Here is a 22,177-nt window from a genome sequence, read left to right on the forward strand (position 1 = left end):
GAAGGTGTGGTAAATCAAGGAGTAGGGACTGAGGGACACCAAGCTGAAGTTTTAGAGGAAGAGTGAGTTCAGTAGTTTAAGATCCAGGGAGAGAACAAGGCATATTGCACAAATTGCTACTATTTTACCCTTCTCTTCCTCTCCACCCCTGATGGTGCTGACTCTGGCTGGGTTCAGTACTACACTCACTGGTTCCTCTCCCTCTCCACCCCTAAAAGGTGCTGACTCTGGCTGGGTTCCATTCTGCACTCACCAATACGTGACCCATGTGCCCAATTTCCCTGTATGAACCTCGACAGTGAGTGTCAACAGGCTATTCCACTGTCCTCACCTGAGGCCTCACACGTGTATTTTCCAGCAGGGTCACTGGACCCTCCTCCCAATGGCTCAGTGGGTAAAGGTAACGCCCAGTGTGACTGAATCATAGGAACGGGAGGGACCCAGGTTTAATCCTGTCTGCATATCCTCTCCTTCTAATCCCCTGTAAAAGCTGTTTACAAATATCATCAGGAACATAGGAACAGGAAAAGACCATTCGGCCCCTTGAGCCTGTTCCGCCATTCAATTAAATCATGGCTGATCAGTATTTTAACTCCGTCTACCTGCCTTGGTTCCATCGCCCTTAATACCTTTGCCGAAGAAGAATCTATCAACCTCAGTTTTGTAATTTTCAATTATTCCCCCATCCTCAGTTTTATTGGGAACAGAGTTCTGGATTTCCACTACCCTTGAAGAACATATGAGGATAAGAAATCGGAGGAGTGGGCCATGCGGTCCCTCGAGCCTGCTCCGCCATTCAATAAGATCATGGCTGATCTTCTCCCTCAACTCCACTTTCCCTCACTATCCCCGTATCCCTTGATTCCTTTAGTGCCCAAAAATCTATCGATCTCAGCCCTGAATATACTCAATGACTGAGCATCCACAGTCCTCTGGAGTAGAGAATTCCAAAGATTCACATCCCTGAGTGAAGACATTTCTCATCTCAGTCCTAAATAGCCGACCCCTTATCCCAAGACTGTGACCCCTATTTCTAGACTCTCGAGCCAAGAGAAACAGCCTCTCAGCATTTGTGTGAGGAAGTGCTTCCTGACATCACCCCTGAATGGCCTAGCTCTGACTTGAAGGTTATTTCCCCTTGTTGTGGACTCCCTCACCACTCCTTGAGTGGTCTGCACAGTGCGGTCTTAAACGGAGTGTACTTAAACAGAATGGTTTATTTGGGAACTTGGAAAGAGTGGGAATTGGGAGAAGAGGGGGAAGGAGTTGCAGCTTTTTGCCCACACTGTTTGTAATGCTTTGTGTTACAGGTAGATATTTAATGTCATTATCCATTACTCAATGCAGATCAAGTAAGAAGTCAAAGAACTAAACTGTAAAATAAGTTACTTAAATACAAATGTAATAACATTTAATTAAATAGAACACGGTGATATAGGGCTGGCAGTGCAGGTGGTGTGTCACAAATGCTGCATGTGGGAGTTTGTGGGGAGCATTGTGATCCCGGACAAACACCTTTGCAGTAAGTGCATGCATCCTGAGGAGCTTCAGCTCAGAGTTGTTGAGCTGGAGTCTGAGGTGCAGACATTGTGGGGCATCAGGGAGGGGGGAGTTATCTGGACACTTTGAAAGGGAATGTAGTTGTGTTGGGGGACAGTATATTCAGAGGGATAGATACTGTTTTCTGCAGTCGCGACCGGAAGTTTCGACGGTTGTGTTGCCTGCCCGGTGCCAGAGCTAAAGAATCTCCTCACAGCTGGAGAAGAACTTGGAGTGAGAAGGGGGGGATCCAGTTGTCGTGGTCCATGTAGGAACCAACAACATAGGTAGAACTAGAAATGAGGTTCTGCTGAAGGAGATGGGGTCCAAATTAAAAAGCAGAACCTCAAAGGTAATAATCTCTGGATTGTTACATGAGCCACGCGGCAATTGGTACAGGGATAAGCAGATTGGAAAGTTAAAAGTGTGACTCAAAGAGTGGTGTGGGAGGCAAGGGTTTTGCTTCATGGACACTGGCACCAGTACTAGGGAAAGACGGAGCTGTTCCATTGGGACAGGCCCCACTTAAAACGGGCTAGAGGCTAGAACCAGGGTCAAAGTCCAAGGTCCCATGGAGGGACAAAGCCGGTGTCAGCAGGATGGGGCCGACACGGAGCATCGACGAACCGCTGTCCAAATTCAGAGACAGGTGGAGCAGGCGAGTGAAGTCCAGAGGCTATTTGAGGGGCAGAGAGTTCGAGGAGGGAGGTTGTTGCCATAGGAATCAGAGTCGGTGGCGGGAAAGGAAGCTGATGGCGAAACAGACGCAAGTTGGAGGTCACCGTAGGTCAATAAGAACATAAGAATTAGGAACAGGAGTAGGCCATCTAGCCCATTGAGCCTGCTCCGCCATTCAATAAGATCATGGCTGATCTGGCTGTGGACTCAGCTCCACTTACCCGCCCTCGCCCCGTAACCCTTAATTCCCTTATTGGTTAAAAATCTATCTATCTGTGACTTGAATACATTCAATGAGCTAGCCTCAACGGCTTTCTTGGGCAGAGAATTCCAGATTCACAACCCTCTGGGAGAAGAAATTCCTTCTCAACTCGGTTTTAAATTGGCTCCCCCGTATTTTGAGGCTGTGCCCCCTAGTTCTAGTCTCCCCTACCAGTGGAAACAACCTCTCTGCCTCTATCTTGTCTATCCCTTTCATGATTTTAAATGTTTCTATAAGATCACCCCTCATCCTTCTGAACTCCAACGAGTAAAGACCCAGTCTGCTCAATCTATCATTATAAGGTAACCCCCTCATCTCCAGAATCAGCCTAGTGAGTCGTCTCTGCACCCGCTCCAAAGCCAGTATATCCTTCCTTAAGTAAGGTGACCAAAACTGCACGCAGTACTCCAGGTGTGGCCTCACCAATACACCCTGTACAGTTGCAGCAGGACCTCCCTGCTTTTGTACTCCATCCCTCTCGCAATGAAGGCTAACATTCCATTCGCCTTCCTGATTACCTGCTGCACCTGCAAACTAACTTTTTGAGTTTCATGCACAAGGACCCCCAGGTCCCTCTGCACCTCAGCATGTTGTAATTTCTCCCCATTCAAATAATATTCCCTTTTACTGGTTTTTTTCCCCCAAGGTGGATGACCTCACACTTTCCAACATTGTATTCCATCTGCCAAACCTTCGCCCATTCGCTTAACCTATCCAAATCTCTTTGCAGCCTCTCTGTGTCCTCTGCACAACCCGCTTTCCCACTAATCTTCGTGTCATCTGCAAATTTTGTTACACTACACTCTGTCCCCTCTTCCAGGTCATCTATGTATATTGTAAACAGTTGTGGTCCCAGCACCGATCCCTGTGGCACACCAATAACCACCGATTTCCAACCCGAAAAGGACCCATTTATCCCGACTCTCTGCTTTCTGTTCGCCAGCCAATTCTCTATCCATGCTAATACATTTCCTCTGACTCTGCGTACCTCTATCTTCTGCAGTAACCTTTTGTGTGGCACCTTATCGAATGCCTTTTGGAAATCTAAATACACCACATCCATCGGTACACCTTTATCCACCATGCTCGTTATATCCGCAAAGAATTCCAGTAAATTAGTTAAACATGATTTCCCCTTCATGAATCCATGCTGCATCTGCTTGATTGCACTATTCCTATCTAGATGTCCCGCTATTTCGTCCTTAATGATAGCTTCAAGCATTTTCCCCACTACAGATGTTAAACTAACCAGCCTATAGTTACCTGCCTTTTGTCTGCCCCCTTTTTTAAACAGAGGCGTTACATTAGCTGCTTTCCAATCCGCTGGTACCTCCCCAGAGTCCAGAGAAGCGGCAGAGAAAAAGTAAAACCACAAGCCAGCGAGCAGCAAAGCTGGAAACCGGTAGAACGATCAGTTGAAGCCTCGTCCACACACAGAACACATGTATGGTTTCTCCCTGCGATGGTGCGATGTTTTTTTTCAGGCTGTGTAACTGGTTAAAGCTCTTTCCACAGGCAGTGCACTGGAACACTCTCACACGGGTGTGTGTGTCTCGGTGCTTTTCCAGTCACACTGATGTTTGAAATCTGTTCCCACAGACAGAACAGAGAAACATTTCTCCTTCCACATTCAAAGGCTGATGATATTCAAGTCCTGAGGAATCGAATGACTACATCAGATCTTGACGTGATGTTTCATTTGAGTTTCCTGTCTGCAAATCTCACCTTCTAATACACTGTAAAAGGAGATTTCAAAACTCATCATTGAAAGTACAGGACAGAAATTCAGAATAGGCATATGTAGTTTCCATGGAACATTCTTTCCTTTCTTGTTCCCATAAAGCTGTAAATCCCTGTCCCACACATTGTCCCTCCTGCTGTGCTGAAATCCAAGCACATCGCAATCTCTAGACTGTTTCTCCTCCACTCCCAGTTTTCACTACCAATTCTGGCTGGGTTCAGTTCTATACTCACTGGTTCCCCTCTCTTGACTCCCCTGAAGGTGCTGACTCTGGCTGGGTTCAGTTCGACACTCACTGGTTCCCCTCCCTTTACTCCCCTGTAGGTGCTGACTCTGGCTGGGTTCAGTTCCACACTCAACAGTTTCTTTCCACTATGTGACCCATTTGCCCAACCTCGACAATGATTGGTGTGCAAAATTAAAGCACATAGTATTAGGGGTAATGTGCTGACGTAGATAGAGAACTTGTTGGCAGACAGGAAGCAGAGAGTCGGGATAAATGGGTCCTTTTCAGAATGGCAGGCAGTGACTAGAGGAGTGCCGCAGAGCTCGGTGCTGGGACCCCAGCTACTTACAATATACACTAATGATTTAGATGAAGGAATTGAGTGTAATATCTCCAAGTTTGCAGATGACACTAAGCTGGGTGGCGGTATGAGCTGTGAGGAGGATGCTAAGAGGCTGCAGGGTGACTTGGACAGGTTAGGTGAGTGGGGAAATGCATGGCAGATGCAGTATAATGTGGATAAATGTGAGGTTATCCATTTTGGGGGAAAAAACACGAAGGCAGAATATTATCTGAATGGCGGCAGATTAGGAAAAGGGGAGGTGCAACGAGACCTGGGTGTCATGGTACATACATCAGTCATTGAAAGTAGGCATGCAGGTACAGCAGGGCAGTGAAGGCGACAAATGGTATTTTGACCTTCACTGCTAGGGGATTTGAGTATAGGAGCAGGGAGGTCTTACTGCAGTTGTACAGGGCCTTGGTGAGGCCTCACCTGGAATATTGTGTTCAGTTTTGGTCTCCTAATCTGAGGAAGGACGTTTTTGCTATTGAGGGAGTGCTGCGAAGATTAACCAGACTGATTCCGAGGATGGCAGGACTGACATATGAGGAGAGACTGGATTGACTGGGCCTGTATTCACTGGAGTTTAGAAGGATGAGAGAGGATCTCATAGAAACATCTAAAAATCTGACGGGACTGGACAGGTTAGATGCAGGTTAGATGCGGAAGAATGTTCCAGATGTTGGGAAAGTCCAGAACCAGGAGACACAGTCTAAGGATAAGGGGTAAGCCATTTAGGACTGAGATGAAGAGAAACTTCTTCACTCAGAGAGTTGTTAACCTGTGGAACTCCCTACCGCAGAGAATTGTTGATGCCAGTTGATTGGATATATTCAAGAGGGATTTAGATATGGCCCTTACGGCTAAAGGGATCAAGGGGTATGGAGAGAAAGCAGGAAAAGGGTACTGAGGTGAATGATCAGCTATGATCTTATTGAATGGTGGTGCAGGTTCGAAGGGCCGAATGGCCTACTCCTGCACCTATTTTCTATGTTTCTATGTCCTCACCTGAGGCCTCACACGTGCATTTTCCTGCAGGGTCACTGGAGCCTCCTCCCAATGGGTAAAGGTAACACCCAGTGTGACTGAATCATAGGAACAGGAGGGGCCCAGGTTTAATCCTGTCTGCATATCCTCCCCTTCTAATCCCCTGTAACAGCTGTTTACAAAAGTCATCACTGTGTAGGAACAGAGGAACAGAAAAAGGCCATTCAGCCCCTTGAGCCTGTTGCACCATTCAATTAGATCGTGGCTGATCAGTATTTTAACTCCGTCTACCTGCCTTGGTTCCATCGCCCTTAATACCCTTGCCGAAGAATAATTTATCAATCTCAGTTTTGGAATTTTCAATTAGCCCCAGCCTCAATTTTATGGGGAACAGATTTCCGATTTCCACTATGCTGTAAGAGCGTAAGAAATAGGAACAGGAGTAGATCGTACGGCCCCTCTAGCCTGCCACGCCATTCAATAAGATCATGGCTGATCTTCTACCTCAACTCCACTTTCCCCGTATCCCTGGATTCCTTTAGTGTCCAAACATCTATCGATCTCGGCCCTGAATACACTCAATGACTGAGCATCCACAGCTCTTTGGGGCAGAGAATTCCAAAGATTCACAACCCTTTGAGTGAAGACATTTCTCCACATCTCAGTCCTAAATGGCCGTCCGTTATCCTGAGACTATGACCCCTAGTTCTAGACTCTCCAGACAAGAGAAACAGCCAATCAGCGTTTGTGTGAGGAAGTGCTTCCTGACATTAGCCCTGAACGGCCGAGCTCTGATTTGAAGGTTGTGTCCCCTTGTTGTGGACTTCCTCACCAGAGGAAATAGTTTCTCTCCATCCACCCCATCAACTCCTTTAATCATCTTAAACACCTCAATTACATCACCCCTTAATCTTCTATATTTCTCATAATTTACAAACTTCATCACTCTAAGTACAGGATCATAGAATCACTGAAGGAGGCCATTCAGCCCATCGTGTCCGTGCCGGCCGACAAAGAGCTATCCAGCCTAATCCCACTTTTCAGCTCTTGGTACGTGGCCTTGTAGGTCACGGCACTTCAAGTGCACATCCAAGTTCGTTTTAAATGCTACAAGGGTTTCTGCCTCTACCACCCTTTCAGGCAGTGGTCTCCAGACACCTACCACCCTCTGGGTGAAGAGATCTCCCCTCTAAACCTCCTACCACTTTATAATCTACGCCCTCTGGTTGTTGACCCTCTGCTAAGGGAAATAGGTCCTTCCCATCCACTCTATCTAGGCCCCTCATAATTTTATGCACCCCAATTAGGTCTCCCCTCAGCATCCTCAGTTCCAAAAAAAACAAACCCAGCCTATCCAATCTTTCCTCATAGCTAAATTCTCCAGTCCAGGTAACATCCTCCTAAATCTCCTCTGTACCCTCTCTCGTGTAATCACATCTTTCCTGTAATGTGGTGACCAGAACTGCACTCAGTACTCTCTGTGTGACCTAACTAGTGTTTTATACAGTTCAAGCATAACCTCCCTGCTCTTGTATTCTATGCCTCGGCTAATAAAGGCAAGTATTCTGTATGCCTTCTTAACCACCTTATCTACCTGTCCTGTTACCTTCAGAGATCTGTGGATATGCCCTCCAAGGTCCCTTTGTTTTTCTACACTTCTCATTGTCCTATGATTTATTGTGTATTCCCTCGCCTTGTTAGCCCTCCACAAATGCATTACTTCACACTTCTCCGGATTGAGTTCCATTTGCCATTGTTCTGTCCACCTGACCAGTCCATTTATATCTTCCTGCAGTCTAGAGCTTTCTTCTTCACTATCAACCACACAGTCAACTTTTGTATCATCTTCCTTACATTGAAGTATATACTATTTAGCATTGCCAAACCATGGAAGAGAACGGCTGGGACACATTTCTGACACACCTCAAGATTAACCCGCACGGTGACTTTGTTGTCGGTGAAGAGAAACGAGAAAGACCAAAGTGCCGTTTGGCCCTCTCAGTGTGGCCCTGAAGGACTGTGTCCAGGCTGAAGTTCTGTTCCCACCGTACGATCCTCCCCCCAGATTGTCCTCTGAGTTCGCCAGGTGATGCTGAACACTCGGGTGGGAAAGACAAAAATCCACAGCAATGCGTTAAAAGCAAAGCTGATTTATTTCCCATTCATCCAGAATATTAAACTCCAGCCAAGTTATAGGAGATAACATCAGCAGAAACAAACCCCAACTGTCAGAATGAACATGATTAACAGCAGCAAGAACAGCAGAATCCCACCTCTGCAGTCACTTGTGAACTCGCTGGTGTATCAGCAGGATGGATGACCGAGTGAATCCCTTGCCACACTCTGAGCAGATGAACGGCCTCTCCCCAGTGTGAGTGCGCTGGTGTCTCAGAAGGTCGGATGACTGAGTGAATCCCTTCCCACACTCGGAGCAGGTGAACAGCCTCTCCGCAGTGTGAACTCGCTGGTGTGTCAGCAGGTTGGATGACTGAGTGAATCCCTTCCCACACTTGGAGCAGATAAACAGCCTTTCCCCAGTGTGAACTTGCTGGTGTCTCAGTAGATGCTTTTTGCTTTTAAATCGCTTCTCACAGTCAGAACATTTAAAAAATCTCACATCGGTGTGAACTCAGTGTGCCAGCAGGTGGGATGACTGAGTGAATCCCATCCCACACTCACAGCAGGTGAAGGGCCTCTCCCCGGTGTGAACTCGTCGGTGTTTCAGCAGGTCAGATGACTGAGTGAATCCCTTCCCACACTCAGAGCAGGTGAACGGTCTCTCCCCAGTGTGAACTCGCTGGTGTCTCAGCAGGCTGCATGACTGACTGAATCCTTTCCCACACACAGAGCAGGTGAACGGCCTCTCCCCAGTGTGAGTGCGCTGGTGTACAGTGAGTTTAGATGATCGACTGAACCCAGTCCCGCAGTGAGAGCACCTGAACAGTCTCTCCCCACTGTGAACACGTTGATGGTACATCAGCTCCCCAGAATGTTTATAGCTCTTCCCACAGTCCGGGCATTTAAAAGGTCTCTCGTCAGTGTGAACTCGCTGGTGTATCAGAAGGTGGGATGGACGAGTGAATCCCTTCCCACACTCGGAGCAGGTAAACGGCCTCTCCCCGGTGTGACTGCGCTTGTGTCTCAATAGGCCAGAGATTCGGCTGAAGCCTCGTCCACACACAGAACACGTGTACACTTTCTCCCCACTGTCAACGGTGCTTTTTGCTTCCATATTGAGAGGCCGATGATATTCAGGTCCCGATGAATCGAGTGACGTGGTCAGATCTTGATACGGTCTGCGATTTGAGTTTGCCGTCTTCAAATCCTCCCCTTCTGATACCCTGTAAAATTAATTTAAAATAGGAAAAAGGGAGTGTGAGAGAGAACCCACAAAGAGGCAGGTTAGTAATTTGAACTTAATGAATCTGCTGATTTGTGGGGCTGGCATTACAACAAAGTGACCTTGAAAGCAGCCGGATTGTCGTAAAAACCAAACTGGTTCACTAATGTCTGACTCTGGCTGGGTTCAGTTCTACACTCACTGGTTCCCCTCCCCGGAAAGTGCTGACTCTGGCTGGTTCAGTTCTACACTCACTGATTCCCCTCCCCTGAAGGAGCTGACTCTGGCTGGGTTCAGTTCTACACTCACCAGTTTCTCTCCAATATGTGACCCATGTGCCCAATGTCCATATGTGAACCTCGACAGTGAGTGTCCTCACCTGAGGCCTCACACGTGCATTTTCCAGCAGGGTCACTGGAGCCTCCTCCCAATGGCTCAGTGGGTAAAGGCACCGACCAGTGTGACTGAGTCATAGTAACAGGAGGGGCCCAGGTTTCATCCCCTCGGCGTATCCTCTCCTTCTAAACCCCTGTAAAAGCTGTTTACAAAAGTCGTCACTTTAAGTAGGAACATAGGAACAGGAATAGCCATTCAGCCCCTTGAGCCTGTTCAATTGGCCCCCATCCTCAGTTTTATAGGAAACATCGAGTTCTGCATTTCCATTACCCTTTAAAAACACAAGAAATTGAAGCAGGAGTAGGCCCATTGGCCCCTCGAGCTTGCTCCACCATTCAGTAAGATCATGGCTGATCTTCTACCTCAACTCCACTCTGGTTACCGACTCTTCTGACACTGAAAATTGTTTCTCCTTATTAAGATGATTGGTGGGCTGGAGGAGGTTACAGAGATAGGGAGGGGCGAGGACTTGGGAGGGATTTGAACAAGAGGACGAGTATTTTAAAGGCTGACGTTAATTCCTGGATTCTTTTACCTCAATCTGGTTCAGGAAAATTACTGAGTCGAATACCTCTTGTGCTTTGAACAAAGCAGTCTTTATTACCGGCCAGTAAGACCTATCAGACAGAAGATATACTCTATGGATAGAGCGTATACACTCCCTACGGATAGGTGAAGTTACATCGTAAAGCGTCAACAGTTATACAGTTTTGAAATTAGATAACAAAATACAATTAGATTGACATTCTAACTCAGCCACTCATTAGTCAATCTATATGAGATGTTTTTATGAAAGCTCAAGCATTGCCTCTAAATGTTTCAATCCAGTGGTGTGACTATTAACTGAGACCTTGCAATTCTGCAGATTTATTTCATGTTACAATTAGATATTATTGGCAGGAGTAGTGACTTAAAACCTTGAGAGTTGCACTATTTGCAATCTGACATTCTCCCAGCTATTCTTCCATGGCTTATACATTTTCATATATCCCGTTTACTTTACTGTCCTTAATTCCATATATTCCGTTCAGATATCCACATCCCTCCTTTTATCATTCTATGATAACATTTAGGATCATTCTAGGAGTATCAAACCTGCTAAGTTCTTTTGCTGGTGTGGATAACTTTTTCACCTCCCTCCTTATGTGATCGGCAAGGTGGGTTATGTTTTCTGAACTATCAGGAATGTAAGTGCAACATTCAGATCCTATCAGGGCACACGTTCCCCCTTTCTCAGCTAACAGGTAATCGAGGGCCATTCGGTTTTGTAATGCTACGGTCCTTATCGCTACCATTTCAGCTGTGATGCCCTCCAGAGCCTCAGCAGTGCGGTTAGCTACCTGTTCCAATATCGTTTCTTTGAATCCATCTAACAGTCTCAGTTAGGGTCAGTGGAACGGTGCGCAAAGGAATTCCCCCTTTGGAATGTATAGGGATATGTGAACAAACCCAGCATCGAGTGAAGTGCCCTTTTTCCGCATAAACGTAAGACATATACAAAAAGGTGTTTACATGGAGCTCTCGCCTTTGTCTTCTTTCCCGTGCGCCAAAACTGTCATATCAACACTATTATGCAGACAGTGGCATACAGACACAGTCTCATCTTATAAATAGTCCAATTATTTAGCTGATAAAAAGAGTTCTGTTTTCCCGTTTCCCTTCTTCAGGTCTCCGTCAGTGTATTTGGCTGTCTTACGGGTAAAAGTTCAAACTGATCCTCCTTCAACTGCCTTGTTCAGCTATGGGGAAGAGGAGATCTGGAACAGAAACAGGAATTAGACTAACCAGCAAAATTTGTTTAAATGGTGATGAGCTTGCAGTGGTGCAGGTGAACCCAGGCACTTTTCCCCTCAACCTTGGCTGCAGTGGGGGTAGTGAGTGACACCTGAAAATGCCCCTCCCATTGTGGCTCTAATCCCTTCCGAATCCATACTTCCCTGGTGCCACGAGGGACAATTCGGGTAAAACTGGAAGGTCGAGGTGAGCATCTTGAACCTGGTTGTGAACTAGTCGCAGAGCCTGAGTCAGAGAAAGAACATAGGTGGTCATCAGTCGAGCTGAGATCTCATATCTAGGAACAATTTCCCTCATTAACACCTTAACAACAGTTTGAGTCTTATTGTCCAGGTTAGGGTAGGCTTCAATCCATCTGCTAAACACATCTACTATTACTAACACATATTTGTAACACTGAACTTTTTGCAACTCAATGTAGTCCAACTGAAATGTCTCAAAGGGACCTTCGGGTAGGAGCGTTTTACCCCAATCACAGGGGACTCCCTTCCCTGGATTATGTTGCTGGCCAACCAGGCAACGACTACTGATGTTCTGGGCGAGTGCCTGGAGTCTAGGGTGCCCCCAAGTAGCCAAAAGTGTGTCACTCGTGGTCCTTGCTCCACAATGAGTAGCAAAATGCATACATTTAATAACTCACAGAGCCAACTTGTCAGACATGCAAGTCTGTTCCGCGGGAGTGGTCCAGAGTTTAGAAACATTGTCATAAGTACATGCATAATATTTCCACAACAGTTTATCTTTTTCAGGAGCGTCCTCCTGTGCTTTTATAACATCTTGGATGGTTGGCATTGGTTTTTCCGAGGCTAACTTATCCTTCGCAGGATTTTTAGTCTGACTCATAATTTTGGGCACTACCATCTGTTGGTCACGAGAGGCCTGTTTGGCCTCTTGGTCAGGACAACGATTCCCTATATCAACCAGAGAATTTCCGATAGTATGGGCGGTACATTTGACAATGGCAATGCGTTTGGGGAACATGAGGGCTTGCAACAAATCAGATACTAACTGTTTATGAGATATCTCATTCCCCTGTGAGGTTAGGAATCCCCTATTTTTCCATAATTGTCCGAAATCATGGACCACCCCAAAGACATACCTAGAGTCGGTATAGATATTGACTTTGAGATCTTTGGCCAAGATACAGGCTCGGGTGAGGGCGAATAGTTCAGCTTGTTGAGCAGAATAGGCGGTTTCAAAAGCGGCAGATTCAAAGACCTGATTCTCCTGGTTTACTATGGCGTATCCTGAGATTCGTGTATCTTCTGGATTAATAGAAGTACTTCCGTCAACATACATAAACAATCATGACTGGGTTCTTCCTCATCTTGGGTTGGCTCAGTAAGAATACAGTCTGGATCTTCCATTGGTACATCAACTAAATCTTCCCTGACTGATGTGGCCTCTTAAATTAAAGATAAGCAATCATGTCTGGGTTCTTCCTCATCTTGGGGTGGCTCAGTAAGAAAACAGGCCGGATTAATTGCAGTACAGTGCCGAAAGGTCAGTTTAGGATTGCCTGTGATTTCAGTGGGTTCTGTCGGATAGAGGGCCAGTCCACATTGCCCTGCACTGGGATCTCAATCGGATCAATGGGAGTATAACCCACTTGGGAAGGGTTCTCTGCCCACACATGAGGATCCACATAGTCAGGTATGCCAGAGCCAGTATGATGCTGTAGAGTCCTTAAGACCTTCTCGGGGTCCCCATGAAATTTACGATTTGCACATCCCAGCTGGTAGGGTCAGCCTCATCTATGGCCTTGCGTACCATAACTCCCAAATCTTTAGCATGGTGAGGGGCTAATACTTCACGAGCAATATACGGTGCCATTGTTAGGGGCTGTTTCCACAGATTCTTATCCACTTCCACAAAATCTGCCTCTTTCCAGTCCAGTCACTGTAGCCCTTAATAGAATTCCCTTCACTTCCCCTTCGTGATCCTGATAAAAGTTCTGCAGGTCCTGATTCTTTCCACTGGGATCGTATGCTAGGGTCACGTGATAGGGTGCCTGCGGCAGGTCCAGAGACCACCACTGAGGGGTTCTAGTGGTATAATACTGCCGCTTAAGGGTTTCCTGTTTTACAATAATCCCATCATCTCCACACTCCAAATGCAACTGGAATTTGCAAAGGAGGTCTCTAGCCATCAAGTTACAGTCCAGATTGGTTGTGATAACAACTCGATGTTCCACCGATTCTTCCTGGTAACCCATTTTAACCGGTTCTGACACTGGGAATGTCGAGATTTGTCCCAGGAATCCTGAAAGTTCCTGTGTTTCAGTAGAGGCAGGGAGTTTAAGCTTTGATTGTACAGAAGACATGAAGGCTCCCGTATCTATCAAAAAGGGTTGCCACTCATTCAGAATGGGTTCGTCGTCCGGGGAGGATCTCTGCACAATCAAGCTGTGTAGTCAATTGGGGGACAAGTGACCAAAGGGGTTGTTCTGGGAGAATTTAGTGTAAAATCCTCCTCTCCCCTTCCTCCTCTTCCTTTTCCATGCTGACGGTAGGGGCAATTTTTATTCCAATGTCCTTCCTGCCCACAATTAAAACAGTCAATTCTTCTTACCCAGTCCCGGCCTCTTCCCATACCATGCCGGGGACAATAGGGAGGTTTATTAGCAGGGCTCGGGCCGTTTGGTTGTTTAGTATAACCGTATCCTTGCTTATCCATCCAATTGATCCTTCCTCCCGAGATGGCTCTTCCTTTCTAGTCACGTTTTCAGTCTTGACCCGGGTTGGGGGCGCACCTCCCCCCTCCCCTTTCTTTTCCTGCCAATAATATCTAACTGCCCTTTCCATTTGTCCGGATAGCGTGAGCAATCAAATAGTTGTTCGAAGATCACATAGACATTTATAGTGGGGTGGTCTGCAGCTTGTTGTGCATCAGGGTTTGGCATTGGTCTGACAGGGAATTGGTGTCGGGACTTTGGGATCTTGGAAATCATTTCTAGGTCGGAGGATGTTTCGGAGCTGTCTGACTGCTTGACAGTTCTGCGTCTCGATCGGCGGGGGTGTTTGCTATGTTTTTCACAACTTGGACTGGTAGATTGACTAGAAGATGTACGGGACTGTCTGTGATGTCGAGATATAGTTCTGCCCTTTCAAGTATGAGATCTGGTTCTTTCGGCTATATTGCTTGTGAACTGGGGATCCGAATCGCTATCAGAGGATGAGGAGTCAGTTTGGGTTTGTTACTTTGGTGATATGGGGTTGTTCCTAACTCTTTTCGCCGGAGTGTTAGGTGGAGGGTGTTGGGAAGAGGACTGGAGCAAGAGGCCAGGGGGTGCGGGAGGCGCCGTTGGGCGCTGAGTCAATGGCCACTCATCAATTTCATCATCAGCCTCGGTTAACACAAAGCCAGCCATTTTTACTACGTAGTCGGTCAATACCTTTCTTAGAGGTCCCAGAGGATCTCTTAGTAAGTTTCTCGTGCGCACATTCTTTTTTTTTTAAAGACGTCTACAGTTTTAACATGTGTTCCCTTTGTCAATGCAAGTCCTAATTTAATAGCATTTGTTTGCCAACTTGACAGAAGTGATGCATCTTTTAATTTTTTTTTTTAACAATCCCTATGCTTTTTTTTTTACTACCTCTACGCTTCTAGTGCCACCTAGAGGCCACTGGTCATCTCCTAATAATTTGTTCAGGGCTCCTGATAATTTTCTAAAGTCTTCAGCTCTTTCAGGGAATTCCTCACATAGCTTTTGTAGCGGACTATCCACATCCATTGTTTTATCCAACTGATTACCCATTTTCACGCTGCCCCTCGTATTACCGTGTCGTTACGCGTTCGTGTCATCGTGCAATTTAAACAAACTTAAAAATAGACAGAGACTTTACAGAAACTAACTGACTTTTAACCAACTCCAAATAAACAAACTTTACTAATGCTAACACTGATCCGCGTCACCGCGCGATTTAGAATACTTACGACTCCCACATCGCTCCGCAGTTCACGTCGCCGCGCAATCCGCGTTGCCTCGCAGTTCAAATTGTCGTCACGCAATCCGCGTCGCCGCGCGATTAGAATACTTAAGATTTAAAACACAAGATAAACAAAGACTTCTAACACTGATCCGCGTCGCCGCGCGATTTAGAATACTTAAGACTCCCGCGTCGCCCCGCGGTTCGCGTCGCCGTGCGATTAGAATATTTAAGACTTTAAAACACTTAAGACTTTAAAACACTTAAAACTAACAAAGACTTACTGACACTAGCACTGACTTTCGCGGTGCACGTTGCTGCGCCTTCGCGTCGGCCCTCCTTTACTCGGCTGCACTCTTGCGCCGCTGCGCGTCTGCGTCACTGCGCGTTCGCTTCACTACGCGTTAGCGTCGCTGCGCGTTCGCGTCACTACACGTTAGCGTCGCTGCGCGTTTGCGTCGGCCCTTCTCCTCTCGGCCGCACGCTCGTGCCACTGCGCGTCTCGCGTCGTTTGCGCGTCTGCGCCGCTGCGCTTTCACGTCGGCCCTACCTTCCGAGTTGTTGCGGGTTTTTAAATTCAATCAGAGCCTAGACGGGCCAAGTGATATACAAGGTCGACGTCGTACCTGAATTGAACACCTATCCTCTATTTAATTCCCCATTTTATTCCCTGTGAGCCTAATTTTCTAAATTTGATTTCTTATGAGCCTTAATTAAGTTCTTTCAGTCTCCAAATTTCCCTATCCTTTCGCGTTACTGCGCAGTTTAAATTCAATCAGTCAATGAAAGCCCTAATTTAATGGAGTTTTTCTGCCAACTGGACAGGAGTGATTCATTTTTTTTTACTGCAGTGGAATTTTTCTCATAATTTAAAATCTCAGAACATTTTTTTTCAGCACCTATTTAGTACGTTACTTTTTTTTATAACTAGAGAGAAGTCTGGCACGTAGGCTGTGGACTGCTTTTCGTTATCTCAATTGTTCCAGCGTCAAGGTCGTATTATTTAATAGAATTTTTTTTTTTAATCCATCTCAGTTGTTTTGCTGTGCCTTCTCTGAATGTTTTCTTTCAACAAGTTTTTCTTTTTTTTTAACCACCGGGACCATGTAATTTTTTCTTTTTTTTTCAACAAACCTATCCTTTGTGCATTTCCTGGCTCCGTAACTTATCATCCGAATATATGTAATTCAATAAGGTTCACACTCTTAAACTTCCCACATACAGGACAACACTACGAAGGGTTAAAACAAACTTTCATTCTGTTTTTACAGTAAAAATCACAGAAGCATTTCTCATTTAAACAGACATTCACAAGAGTCTCTTTTCTTTCCTATCAATTTTTGGATCCATGATTGATCATCCATCCCTATCTAGCTCTAACTATCTTTCCAAGTCGCCGCTTGGTTTGCGTCATCGCGCAATTTCCCTATCTCTATCCCTATTCTAAGTTTGAAAGGTATTCACCAGATTGTCCTGGATCTCGTTCAGACACTACCCGAGAACCAGCGAGTGGCTAAACTTTCCTCAGACTTTTGAAACCGGGGGAAACTGGAGCAGTATTGAAATCATACTCACTCCAGTGGCCACTTTCCCCTCGTCTCGTCCAAGGCTAGTCTGGCTCTTAATTCGCAAGTTTTCGGCAGTCGTCTGTTGAGATCCCACTTCTGACACCAAATGTTAATTCCTGGATTCTTTTACCTCAATCTGGTTCAGTAAAATTACTGAGTCGAATACCTCTTGTGCTTTGAACAAAGCAGTCTTTATTACCGGCCAGTAAGACCTATCAGACAGAAGATATACTCTATGGATAGAGCGTACACACTCCCTACGGATAGGTGAAGTTACATCGTAAAGCGTCAACAGTTATACAGTTTTGAAATCAGATAACAAAATACAATTAGATTGACATTCTAACTCAGCCACTCATTAGTCAATCTATATGAGATGTTTTTATGAAAGCTCAAGCATTGCCTCTAAATGTTTCAATCCAGTGGTGTGACTATTAACTGAGACCTTGCAATTCTGCAGATTTATTTCATGTTACAATTAGATGTTATTGGCAGGATTAGTGACTTGAAACCTTGAGAAAGACTGTTAGCTATTCTGATGTTGCACTATTTGCAATCTGACATTCTCCCAGCTATTCTTCCATGGCTTATACATTTTCATATATCCCGTTTACTTTACTGTCCTTAATTCCATATATTCCGTTCAGATATCCACAACGTCACCAGCCGTCTCCCCCAGTTCAGAATGTGACTCAATACAAATAGGAAGGATTTTTGTTTAACTACTAAAGATGCATAATGAGGGGGAAATCAATCTCTGTACCTTTAACTAACAGCAACATGGAAAGAGGGAAATCTTTAAACACCTGGTCCACTTGGCACCGAAGTTTCTGAAACTCATAATAGGAACTCCAGGGAAACAAAATAGCTGTGTTGATAAAGGATGGAATCACTGCAATAGTGAGAAATGACATTGGCTCAAATGATCAGGATGTTGAAACAGTTTGGGTGGAGATAAGGAATAATAAGGGGAAAAAGTCACTGGTGGGCGTAGTCTATAGGCCTCCTAACAGTAGCAACTCTGTTGGTCGGAGTATAAACCAAGAAATAGAGGGGGTTTGTAAAAAGAGAACAGAAATAATCATGGGTGATTTTAACCTCCGTATTGATTGGACAAATCAAATTGGTCAGGGTAGCCTTGAGGAAGAGTTCATAGAGTGCATAAGGGAAGGGTTTCTTGAGCAATATGTAACGGAACCAACCAGGGAGCTGGCTATCTTAAATCTCGTCCTGTGTAATGAGACAGGATTAATAAACAATCTCCTAGTAAAGGATCCCCTTGGAATGAGTGACCATAGCATAGTTGAATTTCAAATTCAGATGGAGGGTGAGAAAGTTGGATCTCAAACCAGCATACTAAGCTTAAATAAAGGAGACTACAAAGGTATGAGGGCAGAGTTGGCTAAAGTGGACTGGGAAAATAGATTAAAGTGCAGGACAGTGGTGTACATTTAAGGAGCTAGTTCATAACTTTCAAGAAAAATATATTCCAGTGAGGAGGAAAGGGTGTAAAAGAAAAAATAGCCATCTGTGGCTAAATAAAGAAATAAAGGACAGTATCCAATTAAAAACAAAGGCATACAAAGTGGCCAAAACTAGTGGGAGGACAGAAGATTGGGAAGCTTTTAAAAGTCAGCAAAGAATGACTAAAAAAAATGATTAAGAAAGGGAAGATAGAGTATAAAAGTAAACTAGAATAAAATATAAAAACAGATAGCAAAACTAAGACAGTAAGAATATAACAGAACCAACCCCTAAACAATAACAAAAAAGAACAAAACAAAAAAATTTATTTATAAACATTTTTTTTAATTATTTAACTCAAAAACAAAAATTTATGAAAAGTAAGGGAAAAGGAGATATAAGGCAGAAAAGAAACAAACAAACCACTCGGAAATTAAAACATTAGACGCCCCTACAAAAAATCCCCACCCCAAACCACGGACATTCAACTAGCTGAGGCATCACATGCTTCACACTAACAAAGAGAGGGCGGACTCTACATTTTCACCTAACAAACAGATAGGACAACAGACCACACAGAGAGAACACATCAGAAGGAGAAATAAGAACCAGAAGACCAGACACAGCAAACAATTAACACCACATGAGTGAGAGAAGCAGTAGGTTTAAATAGTTCTTCTCACAGCCCTTCTCGTTTTGACTGACCTAGTGGAAGGTAAGGAGCTCTTAACCTCTATAACCTCTCACTGTACGTTTTTCGATCGAATACTCTCTGACTCTTGAACCACCCCCGCTCCCCGTCCCCACCCGTTTGCTTTCCCTGGCCTCTGATGAAGCCCCAGTAAGTGTGAAACGTTAGGTCTATAGACTACAATCAGCCACCTAGACGACGGATCGTGAAGTGAGTATAAATCCCCCCCGCAAAAAATCCCCCTCTGACCTTTTTCTCTCCCCTCTCCCTGGTGGATTTCTCTCTCACACTATCCAGATTTCGGACCCACGGTGCTGTCTTTAAAAAAGACCTTTTTCTCATTTTTCTCCACTTCTTAAAAAAAACCTTTCCTGTAGCAGCTCTAAGTGTACCATTAGTTAGAACTAAATAATGTAATTGTCTGCCGCGGTGCCGTGATTTCTCTGTTCCCCCTTGTTGTCCCCCTGTCCTCACACACCCCCAACCGATAATTATTGCCGTCGAACCGTAGCGTACACATACAAAAATAAATTGAAAAACAAGAAAAAAGTGCGTCCTAAATTCCCCCCCCCCCCCCCCGAGACCCCCACGTGGCCAGTCAACACGGCACGGATCCTGGTCAACCCGCCAAAACCACTCACAATTTAAGGGCCATAATCCCCTTCCTCACCCTACAGCCCAAACATTCATAAAAACACTCACCCAAAAATAGTTTTTTAAAATTATTTTAAAAATAACAAAAAAAATTACAATTAATTAATTTAAAAATCCCCAAATAAAAATCAGTCCACCAAAGTACAAAACTCAATCTCCCCAAAGAACGTAACAGCGACTTAAAATCAACCCCCTAAAAAACCCGGAGACTGATCCCTTCCCCGGGAACTGATCCCTTCCCCGGGAACAACAGGACCTCCGCTCCAACCCGCCTCCCTCCCGAGCCACACAGAAATCCTGCCCGAGGCTGATCATCAGCACTAGGCCCAAACACACAAACCACCGATTGACCCGAGACACCATCCCAAAAACCACCACAATTAGCCCACCGCTCAAACCCGGTAACACCCCTCCCCCTCCCCCGCCCCGCCCGCTCAAACCCGGTAACACCCCTCCCCCTCCCCCGCCCCGCCCGCTCAAACCCGGTAACACCCACCCCCACCGCTCAAACCCGGTAACACCCGCCGCCAATGAATAAAATGGGAGACACAGACTCGGACAGGCAGCACCGCGGGGTGAGGGATCAGCGGTGTGACTAACAGCAGCAGCAAGCCCCCGTGCCCAGCACACTGATCCCACAGGATGGTTAAACAAAAATAACTCCCCAATCCATATCTCTGGCTTACAACACCATCATATTATTGATAAATCCATAACATACAATTTACTTATATACAATTAATAAATTCCCTAATTTCTCAGAAATCACTTGAATACATAGCAGGTAACCAACAACCTACCTAATAACGATTTTTACACGGCAAACCCAACCCCCCAATAATCCTTCCTAAACCAACACCCCTTACGAGGGAATAAATAAATTCAATCTTCATAAATTTAATCGGTGGGCTCAATTCAAATTTTCATAAATGTAATTATTAATAAGACCCTTCCATAGAAGTTCCACGTCAGTAATACCCAAGACCATAAACACACCTAAATATCACAATGGGTAACTAACAACCAACCCCACCGGTATAATCAGCCCCAGAAACAGCCCGAGCTCCAAACAGACCGACCTCTCACATATAACAAGGAGTATAATCCACCCTCCCCCAATCTAAAGAGGACCCCACCCACACAACCCCGACGACCTTTTCTCCCACAAACAGGATGTGCTTTGAACAAAGCAGTCTTTATTATACTGGCCAGTAAGACCTATCAGACAGAAGATATACCCTCTGGATAGAGCGTACACACTCCCTACGGATAGGTGAAGTTACATCGTAAAGCGTCAACAGTTATACAGTTTTGAAATCAGATAAAATACAAATGGATTGACAGTCTAACTCAGCCACTCATTAGTCAATCTATATGAGATGTTCTTCTTGAAAGCTCAAGCATTGCCTCTAAATGTTTCAATCTAATGGTGTGACTACTAACTGAGACCTTGCAATTCTGCAGATTTATTTTATGTTACAATTAGATATTATTGGCAGGAGTAGTGACTTGAAACCTTGAGACAGACTGTTAGCTATGCTGATGTTGCACTATTTGCAATCTGACATTCTCCCAGCTATTCTTCCATGGCTTATACATTTTCATATATCCCGTTTACTTTACTGTCCTTAATTCCATATATTCCGTTCAGATGTCCACATCCCTCCTTTTATCATTCTATGATAACATTTAGGATCATTCTAGGAGTATTGCATTGTTGAGTAGTTCTCTAGTTTGTTGGATCATAACCCGGGAACCCTTGACCACAAGAGGGTCTGCTAACCTTGTCATCATTACTTTACAGCAGAGGTTAAGGCAACCAACAATCAAACAGCAGGTAATTATTATTACGATGAGAACAATTGCCCCATGTATTAGATAGGATCTCCAAGATCCACCCAGAAACCAATCAAACCTGCTAAGTTCTTTTGCTGGTGTGGATAACTTCTTCACCTCCCTCCTTATGTGATCGGCAAGGTGGGTTATGTTTTCTGAACTATCAGGAATGTAAGTGCAACATTCAGATCCTATCAGGGCACACGTTCCCCCTTTCTCAGCTAACAGGTAATCGAGGGCCATTCGGTTTTGTAATGCTACGGTCCTTATCGCTACCATTTCAGCTGTGATGCCCTCCAGAGCCTCAGCAGTGCGGTTAGCTACCTGTTCCAATATCGTTTCTTTGAATCCATCTAACAGTCTCAGTGCGCAAAGGAATTCCCCCTTTGGAATGTATAGGGATATGTGAACACACCCAGCATCTAGTGAAGTGCCCTTTTTCCGCATAAACGTAAGATATATACAAAAAGGTGTTTACATGGAGCTCTCGCCTTTGTCTTCCTTCCCGTGCGCCAAAACTGTCATATATCAACACTATTATGCAGACAGTGGCATACAGACACAGTCTCATCTTATAAATAGTCCAATTATTTAGCTGATAAAAAGAGTTCTGTTTTCCCGTTTCCCTTCTTCAGGTCTCCGTCAGTGTATTTGGCTGTCTTACGGGTAAAAGTTCAAACTGATCCTCCTTCAACTGCCTTGTTCAGCTATGGGGAAGAGGAGATCTGG

General features: G+C 45.1%; 2 protein-coding genes and 1 pseudogene across 5 annotated transcripts in view; 2 read left to right on the plus strand and 1 right to left on the minus strand.

Annotated features, from left to right (window-relative positions):
- Positions 1–22,177, plus strand: part of LOC139273419 (histone H2A) — a 605,799-nt gene that overhangs the window by 323,417 nt on the left and 260,205 nt on the right. The gene's annotated exons all lie outside the window — the stretch shown is intronic.
- LOC139273441 (zinc finger protein 721-like) overlaps positions 1–22,177 on the minus strand; it is a 460,657-nt pseudogene that overhangs the window by 194,024 nt on the left and 244,456 nt on the right.
- Positions 1–22,177, plus strand: part of LOC139273401 (zinc finger protein 432-like) — an 82,069-nt gene that overhangs the window by 9,735 nt on the left and 50,157 nt on the right. Inside the window, exon 3 of one of the 4 annotated variants that reach the window (XM_070890274.1) lies at positions 21,417–21,449. The exons of the other annotated variants lie outside the window; for them this stretch is intronic. The gene's annotated coding sequence lies outside the window, so the exon portion shown is untranslated. The remainder of the gene's footprint in view (positions 1–21,416; positions 21,450–22,177) is intronic. 4 annotated transcript variants of the gene reach the window in all.

Source organism: Pristiophorus japonicus, chromosome 9, assembly GCF_044704955.1.
Source record: "Pristiophorus japonicus isolate sPriJap1 chromosome 9, sPriJap1.hap1, whole genome shotgun sequence".
In the NCBI taxonomy this organism is placed as follows: domain Eukaryota; kingdom Metazoa; phylum Chordata; class Chondrichthyes; family Pristiophoridae; genus Pristiophorus; species Pristiophorus japonicus.